Below are 10,621 nucleotides of genomic sequence, written 5' to 3'. Positions count from 1 at the left end.
CTCTAGGGTGAATACAGTACTTGGAATTGTGAGCTTCCGACAGAATTTCCCCTCATAGTACTGGGTCAGATGGAACGCAGATTCTATTCTTGAACCAGATGGTTCCTTGTTCATCTTCTTGGTGGTTGGTCTTGTAGCCTAGTTTCATCAGACCATGGAGATACTCAATCTCTTCACAACTTTTCTGAGCTTGACGGATGCGATCTGTGAGATCATACTGTATGCAGAGCTCATTCAGCAAGCCATGTGGTAGTATCTCTAGTTGGAAATCATCAATCTCTCCCTTGAGCTCAGGTGGTACTGATTCAGTGATCAAGGTGTGACAGTAACTCTTGCGACTAAGAGCATCTGCGACTACATTAGCTTCCCCGGATGATAGTGAATTTCCAGATTATAGTCCTTGATCAACTCTAGCCATCGGCGTTGCCTCATATTTAGATCTTCTTGAGTGAAAAAGTACTTTAAGCTCTTGTGATCGGTGTAGATGTCACACTTGTTGCCTATCAAGTAGTGTCTCCAGATCTTCAAGGCATGCACAACTGCTGCTAACTCCAGATCATGGGTTGGGTAACAGTTCTCGTGTTCTTGCAACTGTCGAGAAGCATAAGCTATCACTCTTCCATCTTGCATCAATACACAACCAAGTCCTTGATGGGATGCATCGCAATAAACCACGAAATCTTTGCTGATATCAGGTAATGATAGCATAGGAGTTGTGGTAAGCTTCTGTTTCAATTCCTAGAAGCTTTGTTCGCACTCGGGCATCCATTCAAACTCCTTGGTCTTCTTCAGAAGATTGGTCATTAAACGGGCTATCTTGGAGAAGTTTTCGATGAATCGGCGATAATATCCAGCCAATCCCAAAAAACTTCTGATTTCTATCACATTACGGGGTTGATCCCACTCTTTCACGGCTTCAATCTTGGCTGGGTCAACTGCGACACCTTCAGCTAATAGTACATGGCCTAAGAAGGCAACTTCCTGTAGCCAAAACTGACATTTACTGAACTTTGCATAGAGTTGATGTTGGGCCAATTTCTCAAGCACGGTTCTTAGATGATGTTCATGTTCTTCAGCGGTGGATGAATAGACAAGGATGTCATCAATGAATACCACCATGAACTTATCTAGTTCTTCCATGAAAACCTTATTCATTATGTTCATGAAGTATGCGGGAGCATTCGTGAGTCCAAAGGACACCACGGTGAACTCAAACTAACCATACCTAGTCACAAAAGCTGTCTTCGGGATGTCATTTTCTCGAATCTTCATCTGATGATAGCCGGATCTAAGATCAATCTTGGAGAAATACTTGGCACCTCGAAGCTGATCAAGCAGATCATCAATCCTTGGTAGGGAGTACTTGTTCTTGATGGTGACTGCGTTCAAGTTCCGGTAGTCAATGCACATTCTCATTGAGCCATCCTTCTTCTTGACAAACAGAATAGGGGATCCCCAGGGTGAAGCACTGGGTCTAATATATCCCTTCAAGATGAGCTCATCAAGCTATTTCTTAAGCTCAGCCAGTTCATCAACTGACATGCGATAGGGCCTCTTGGCAATGGGTCCTATTCCTGGTAACAGATCAATGATGAACTCTACATCACGGTCTGGTGGCATACCCAGTAATTCTTCAGGGAATACATCGGGATAGTCTCTGACCATAGGCACATCTTGAACTGTCTTCTCCTCTTTCTGTGATTCTGAACTCACTTTAAGGGCACACAGGATAGAGGTGGACTTTCTAGACTAGGGTTCACATCTAATGACTTGGCCTGATGGGTGGGTCACTTGGACATATCTAGGTGAACATGATATGATACCTTGGTGAATGGTTAACCAATCCATACCTAAGATGACATCTAGGTTAGTGGAAGGTAGCAGGGTTAGGTCGGCTCTAAAGATAAGACCCTCAATGGTAAGACTCACTCCCTTACAGATGTGGGTGCACTTTAGGTCTCCTAAGGGTGAGCTGGTGATGATAGGCTCTTCACGTGGGGTTACAGGCAGGTCATGTTCTCATGCAAACTTTGAGGATATGTATGAACAAGTTGCTCCAGAGTCAAATAGAACTGATGCAGTATTGCCATTAACTAAAAACATACCATACACAACGTTAGGGGCAGCTTATGCTTCCTCGGTGTCCTGATGGTTGTGACGTCCACGAGTAGCTAATCCCTTGAACTGAGACTTCTAAGCAGCTGAGTTCTGAGGGCGATCAGTGGTTTTGTGACCTGGTTGGCCACAAGCAAAGCAAGTGAAAGGCGTACCGCCTGTAGGGGTTGACGCGGGTGCCTTCCAGTTTCCAGTGCTTGGTGTAGAGTGGTTCTATGCTGGGCGTTCGTTCACTATGTGGGGACAGTTGAAACGGTCCTGACTGTTGTGGTCCTAAGCATAACAGTCCCGGGTGTAACGATCCTGAGCAGGGCGGGAGTATTTGGCGGTGTAGCCTCCACTTCCCCTACTCGATCTAGGGTTGTCCTCCCTGTTGTGGTGAGAGCGTTCCTTGGATGGTGCATCTCTGCGAAACCTCTTGCGATCACGACCACAGAGAGACTCCTCAGGCTTACGTTTCCTATCCCTGTACTCTTCTCTAGCTTTAGCATGGTCCTTCTCAATCTAGATGCAGTGATCCACCAGAGCACGCAATGTGTTGCTCCCAATACCGCCAAACTTCAGCTTGATGTGCGTGTTAAGTCCCTTGTGGTAATAGTACAGCTTCTCCTTCTCAGAGTTCACAACATAAGAAGGTGCATAGTGCAGAAGGTTGGTGAAACGAGTAGTGTACTCAGTCACCCTATCCTTTCCCATCTTGATGTTGCGGAACTCCTCGGCTTTGGCCTCCATGATACCCTTGGGAATGTGATACTCAGTGAATGCTTCAACGAACTCATCCCATGAGATGTGGGTAGGGTCCTCATGGGAGTCACTAAAACTGTCCCACTAGGCGCGTGCTGCACCCATGAGCTGGTGTGTGGCAACTCTGACACACTCATCATTAGTGAAAGTAGTGAGGTCAAGCTTCTTCTCCATTTCCTTGAGCCAGTCATCGGCTACAAGTGGGTCAGGGTCAGTGCCATCATAGGTAGGTGGCCTTAGCTTCAGGAATCCTTCTAGCTTCCTTTGGAAGTCATACTGCTGACCTCCTTGGTGATGGTTTGCTCCTTCAACAAGAGCTGCAAGAAGCTGGGTCTGTTGTGCCATCACTTCTGCCAGGTTCGGTGGTGGTGGTGGTGGAATGTTCTCCTTAGGCGGTGGAGTATTCTCTAGGTGGAAGGGTATCCCTCCACGTCCACGGCCATGGCCATGACCATGGTTGTTGCCACCACGTCCCCCATTGGGTTCAACTGGTTCAGGGGTGGGCGCACGTCCACGGTTCATTAGGCAGTTAGAACAGCGGTTCAGCATCTGCAACGCGGATCATAGAGAGTTTAGTGCTTATGCCATAAGTGCTTATAATTCGATATGATTACATGATTTTGATGATTTAAAGAAAAACATTTATGCTATCCAACACTCATTACAAAAGAAGCAATAAGATTCATAAAGATGCAATAAGATCTGAAACATGCATTACATGGTTTTTATTACATAGCATCATCTCCAGTAGCTACACTTGAAGACGTGCAAGAATCGTTCTACTCATAGTGTCTCATAATACATCTCATAAGGGGTACATCATGGGGTACAACTTACGGAAGCTACTGACATGACTCATGACCACGCAGGGTCATCTACTCTAACTCATACACCACAGCTGGGATACGACTGTTCTTGATCTCGATCTCCTCATCAGACCTATGAAGTCGGGACATGTACTTCAAAGCCTTAGCGAGCTCCTCAGTAGGCTTGGCTCTAGGTAGGGTAGGGCAGGCGTCTAGGTTGAGGCGAGTCAGGGCTAACTCAAACTCCTCTATCCTAGGCTTCATCTTGCTGCGAACCTCCTTGGGTAGCTGATCCCACATACCCTTCATCTCCTTGAGGCGCTTCCTGTCAGACTTCTGCCAAGCCTACCATGTCCTCTCACACTTGTCCTGTAGGTACTCGGTCTACCTAAGTGCCTCGATCAGGTGACCCTGGTTGCGAACAGCCTTCTTTCTAAACTCCTCTAGCTCCTGAGTCAGGGTCTTGTTCCAAGACTGGATCTTCAGCATATCAATCCCCTTGGATCTCTCTCTGTCTCCGCTGTGGTTGAACTCAGCCTTCTTGTCATCCAACTCACTCTGCAACTCCAAGACCTTGCTGTCAAGGTAGTAGTTCCTATTGCCTAGGTCAGCTACTTTGTCCTGTAAGTCAGCGACCTTGTCTCTGTGGTCCTCCTCACGACGGTCGAGCTCGTCCTGCAGCTTGGCAACTGTCTCTAGTAGACTAGCTCGCTCCTATGCTCCCTATGAATCTCATTCCTAGTACTCCCACCGGAGGGCCTGGTCCTAATGTCTCCTCTGCTCTAGCTAGGCCATGTACCTGTCCTGCTCTAGTAGGTGAATAGCTGAGACACGAAAGCATCTATCCTCCTCGGCAAGGATAACTCTGCCTGCTGCGAAACTCTACTCACTAGGGGTAAGGCTAAGGTTGAGGGCCTGGGGAAGTAGACAGAACTCTGTCATCTTTAGGTGCTCGTAGTGGTCACTCATCACTCTGCGAAGTGCCTTGTGTGAGATAGCTCGCAGTCCCTCCTCAACTGTGTCCTCTATAGTCAACTCGGTGAAAGCTAGGACAGAAGGTAAGGTAGTGCTAGCTTGGAACTCCACCGAGGTGACAATTGGTCCTTCAATTCCTCCTTCCTTAGTTGGCTTCCCAGTGCAGGTGACCTTGACAAGCTCGTCGGGGACACCTAACGTGACGAGAACTCGGCAGAGGGTCTGTGCAAAACCCCTGAGCTCACGTAGGTCAAAAGTAAGCTTGGCGTGGTCCAGAGGTAGCGGTCCTAGAGGTGGTCAGTTGACGTTCGTTGCCATCTATATGTTGTTAAGGAACAGGTGTTAGCAGGTCCATCATAGATAAGCCTTGCATAAAAGTAAATGCAGGGTCGATATATAACCGAAAGAAGGGTTGTTCACGTCCTATTCTAACATCCATTTTTGAGGGTTTCGTCCTAAGGTCAAGTATGGCTCTAATACCAACTGAAACGACCCCAATTTCCGCGAAGGGAAATCCACAGCGTCGAAGTGTAATAAGATTGTTGTAGATCATATTACCCAAATTCCAGTCGAATATCACATCCATACAACGATAATATCAGAGTACAAATAGTGCAGAATTACATAATTTATTACATCACCGCATTAGCGGAATCAATAGTAGCATTCATTCAGAATAGCTTGAAGATAAGATCACCAAACTCGAGCGTAGGAATGAACCCCTCATCCGTCAAACTCCTCAGAGCTATACTTCTCAGCAGAACCTGTGTGCCAAAATTTATCAGTACGATTTGTACTGGCCACTCCCAACCCTATGAGCATTGCTTTGTGGAATTTGGATGGGGTTCCTATGCATTAGCATATCAGTAAACAATAATATTTTGTCAAGTGTTAACACCATTCCCACACACATTCCACTCCATTCCCTTTTCCGAGCCAGGTTTCGATCCTGGGATCGACATACCACCAACTCCATCAACACCGTACCATACCATCACTCAGTCGATAGGCCAACTCCCTCTCGGCACTGTCTCAAGGCCCATAGCTGTGGCAGAACCTCCTAAGTTATAGGGCCCATATGCACCTGTCGCTGTCCGACGACTTTTAACATTTATGCATATGTTTCCAATAACTTAAAAAGACTGTTGGGTGTCCTTGGGGAACCCCGAATCATCCACGATTTCCAAGCAGGATCACGTTACAGAGTCATTGCAGTATTACAACATTTATTCAAATATCAAACCAGAGTAAAAATAGTGGAAGTCTTACGATAACATAGTTTACAAACCAGTTGTTTCAAACCTTATAAACTAAGTTCGATAATTATTACAAACCATAGTAGTAGTGGAGTGGCATAATTAATATAGACATACCACACAAAATAAACATCCTGCCCAAGGATCACACATTTACTTCTCATCGTCAGAACGAACGATAGTCATGCAGCATGATCCAAAATAGATCTGCTCATGAGGCTCACCTGCAACAATGGGTCAACGAACCCTAAGTACAAAAGTACTCAACAAGACTTATCCAAAATTTTAACTGATAAACTCAGTAATGCAGGCTCAGGGATTTAAGGTATAGCTTTAATAATGATCAAAGTTCTTTTGCGTAAAAGCACTTTTAACAACATTCTTTATAAAGAAAACTTCTCAAGAATTATATACAAAGCTGACACGATCCGCACTGAGATCATGAAACTTCATATCCAACACTTTCACAAGTCTTATTCAAGTTCCAGTTATTAATACTACGATGATGAATAGTGAGTTGAGTCTCCATAACCGAGGAGCAACGATGATTCAAACCGATTATAAACCCAGCTAGGAATTCCAGACCACACGACATATGCAGGTCTCCGACCTACATATACCAACCTACCCTCGGATCCTCTAAAACAAGAATGGGTCCGCGCCACCCGAGAACACAGTACTCCACCATTCCAGCCCATGGCCACGTGGGTACACGCTATTCCCGCCATCTCTCCACTCCCAGTGCGTGAGTAGCCATTCTCGTAATAGAATTGCCAAGTTCAGGCTTACCGGAGTATGTGGTTAGTACTACAAATTCTCACCTCATACAATTCAACAACGGACGTGCCTTAATCGACACAGGCGGAAAGAACCAGCTCATAAGACCTCCATGTCTTGTGGCTCACACACACCGAGTCCGCCCGGTCTAGATTTATTACTCCACATTCCCATATCACATGCTAACAAAGTTAACCAATGTTCCATTTAAAACTTGTAGGTGGCAGGTAGTCACCTGACTTTCATCGTTCTATGCATAGCTAAGCAAAACTAGACATATACGAATTTAAAACTGGTAATATGGTAAACATGGAATAACAAGGATGGTAATGCAACAATTAGGCTTTTACTTAACTCCTAATTACTTAATGCAGTAACGGAAAGCAAAAGCGAAATTTATTTATAAAACACAAGGTAGGGTTGTATGCATCCGGGGCTTGCCTTCGTTGACGGAAAAGTCCGGTTCCTACGACGTTACACAAGGATTCGATCCGACCTCAATAGATGGATCAACTTCCTCAACAGCTTGATTAACTACCACGTTTTCACCTTCGTTCACTACACGTAATAACAATGCCATGTTCAACATGATGCGGAATACTAAATATGATGCTCGATGATGGATACAAAATTAACAATTTGAATACAACTTTCCTTCGTGGTACAGTTGCAAGTCAACAACTAAATCTTTTTCATAACACATACATCAATTGCCAAGGATCATCATCACTAATGACCCAAGGTCATCACTCAATCCAAAAGTCCAAACAAAAACCTAAATCATTAAAGGTTACTATTCACTTTTATGAATTAATTATTTAATTCAAAATTATGAAATAAATCAACTTATTCTAATTGAGCTCAAACTTTTAGTACATGTTCATTACATGTTAACTAAGTGGCAAAACAAATTTCATAATTTTTGGATAAATAGATAAGCCTGGAAAAATCATGGAAATCCATTTATTAATAAATTGAGCAATTTTTATCACATTCAAAAAGTACTGAAAAACATTATTTAATATTTTTCTTAAATACTATACATCACAGAGAGGTCACACAAAAATTTTCATAATTTTTGGAGCTCTAAATAAATCTACACAAAATTAACAAAAACAGACACTATTCATTCAAATCTGAAAATAGAAAAATCATTTGAACGCTGAGTCACTGACACCCAGGTCCCACATGTCATCTTCAACCTCCAACGTTGACTACGCCAGCGACGGCTCTGACCAGCAATTTCTCGCCGATGGTGAGATCAACGGCGACGGCCAACGTACCAAAATGATCACCAAGACTAGGCGCATCGATTGACGTCCCTATCACCACTGATTACGACCCTATACTAGCTCGTCGTCGGCCATGGCGGACGCAGTGACACGACAGCGCTATGTCGGTGACTACAGACCGGTAGCGGTCAAACTAAAGGTCGAGGAAGCACCAGTAGCTCACCCCGAACACGTTGAAGCAAGGAGCAAGGTCGGAGAAGCAACGGAGGGGCGTGACGACGATCTCGGTGATCACGGTGGAGCAACACATCGTCGGTGATGGTGTACCGGCGACTGTAGTGGTCAAAATGAACAACCAACTATGGAGTAAGCACCATAGTATCGAGATGAAACAGAATCAGCCAAAACCAGGGATGAAGATGCACCGTATAGCTCTAGCCACGGCGAATCGCGCTCGGCGGAGGAATTGCCGGACGCGAGGAAGAAGACGATGCAACTCGAGTTCCCGACCAAGACTAGCCGAATTGGTGGGTTGGCTGGATGCGCAAAGATACGGCGAAGCTAGAGCACGCTTTGCTGAGACAGCAACGGCGCTAGGTCGATGGCAAAAGCTCGACGGAGTGGAGCAGCGGCGACGGGAAAAACAGAGGGCGAAGGAAGAGCAACGACGACGGCGTCGGAGCTTTATAGGGCAGCCAAGGAAGCAATGAGAAGCCACGACGAAGCCTTCAGCGTGCCAACGCGACGCCCAGACGGCCACGCGTGCGACTAGAAGCAAGCCGAAGCTCGCCGGCGGTGTAGCGCAAGCGGTGAACACTGTTCACAGTAATTACAAGTTTGCCATTCGCCAAAATTCACAAATTACTCCCAAATTTTCATAACAACTCAAAAATCTCCAAAAACAAAAGTTGCTCAAAATCAAAAGTTCTACAACTTTTCTTTTATAACCATCTCCTAATTCGGTCTAGATTTTGAAATGAACTTTTGAATTTGAATAGGGAAATTTAACGAATTACACCTTTTTGAATTACTCAAAATTTTTCTAAACAACTTGAAAAACTCCAAAAACAAACTTTGTATAACTTGCCAAGCTCTACACTTTTGCTTTTGGGCCCAACCCCAAAATATGCTTAGATTTTGAAATGGATTTTCAGGGTAGGGTTTAAATGTTGAAAAGTGGGGTTTTCTGGAAAAATTCAAAATCCAAACAAATATTGAACTTGAGTCAAACAATACAATTCAACATTCATTACACAATTGTAAACTTGTTTTAGTAAATGTACATCAAAGTTTTCACCAAATGCCAAATGCTTTGCAATGCATATGATGACATGTCAGATTTTAATATTTAAACACCCGAGGTGTTACAATCCTTCCCCCTAAAAGAAATCTCACCCCGAGATTCAAAGCCATAGGGTAAGTAATGGAAAAGGAAATGTGTCAGTCCAAAAACATCCAAAACTTGCCTATAAAACAGCTGAGGTTCCTTTACAAAACACAACTTGTAGCAACCGAGCACAACTAACACTACTCTATTCTATATTGACGCTAGAAACTCTGGAAACTTTTCTAACAAGTAATCTTCTGATTCCCAAGTAGCTTTCTCTTCTGAATGTTGATTCCATTGTATCTTATAGAACTTGATTGTCTGTCTTCGAGTAACACAATCTTTCTGATCTAACACTCGGATAGGATATTCGGAATAAGTTAAATCCGGTTCTAGTTCCACTCCTTCAACTTCAACATTTTGTTCAGGCACTCGGAGACACTTCTTCAATTGAGAAACATGGAACACATCATGCACAGCTGCAAGATGTTCAGGTAACTTCAAGTGATATGCTACTTTTCCATACCTCTCCAAAATTTGATATGGTCCAATATATCGAGATGCCAACTTTCCTTTAACACCAAAACGGGTAACTCCCTTCATTGGTGATACTTTCAGATATACAAAATCTCCTTTGGTAAATACCAATGGTCTCCATCTTCTATCCACATAACTCTTTTGTCGGGATTGAGCTATCTTCAAATTACTCTGTATTTGTCTAACATTGTCTTCTGTTTCTTTCACAAGGTCAACTTCAAAGAATCTTCTTTCTCTAGGCTCAGACCAACTCAACGATGTCCTACATCTACGACCATAGAGTGCTTCAAATGGAGCCATTCTAATGCTTTCCTGATAACTATTGTTGTATGAGAACTCGGCCAAAGGTAAGCATTCGTCCCACTTATTGGAATAGTTAAGGACACAACACCTTAACATATCTTCAAGTACTTGATTAACTCTTTCAGTCTGTCCATCAGTTTATGGATGATAAGCTATACTATACAGAAGTTTGGTACCCAACGAAGAATGCAATTGTTTCCAAAAGTTGGAGACAAACTGTGTACCTCTATCTGACACAATAGTCTTGGGTACTCCATGGAGACTCATGATTCTTGCTAAATACATCTTAGCATATTGGATCGTGGGATATATTGTATTGACTGAAAGAAAATGTGCTGACTTAGTGAGTCGATCTACAATAACTCATACTGAGTCAAATCCCTTTGATGTCTTAGGTAGACCAACAATAAAGTCCATACTTATGTCCTCCCACTTCCAAGATGGAATAGGTAATGGTTGTAATTCACCAGCAGATCTCAAATGTATAGCTTTCACCTTTTGACAAGTGTCACACTTTGCTATGTATCTAGCAATCTCTATTTTCATTTT

This window comes from Miscanthus floridulus, chromosome 2 (assembly GCF_019320115.1).
Source record: "Miscanthus floridulus cultivar M001 chromosome 2, ASM1932011v1, whole genome shotgun sequence".
Classification (NCBI taxonomy): Eukaryota; Viridiplantae; Streptophyta; class Magnoliopsida; order Poales; family Poaceae; genus Miscanthus; species Miscanthus floridulus.
Note: the sequence above shows the minus strand (reverse complement) of the source record.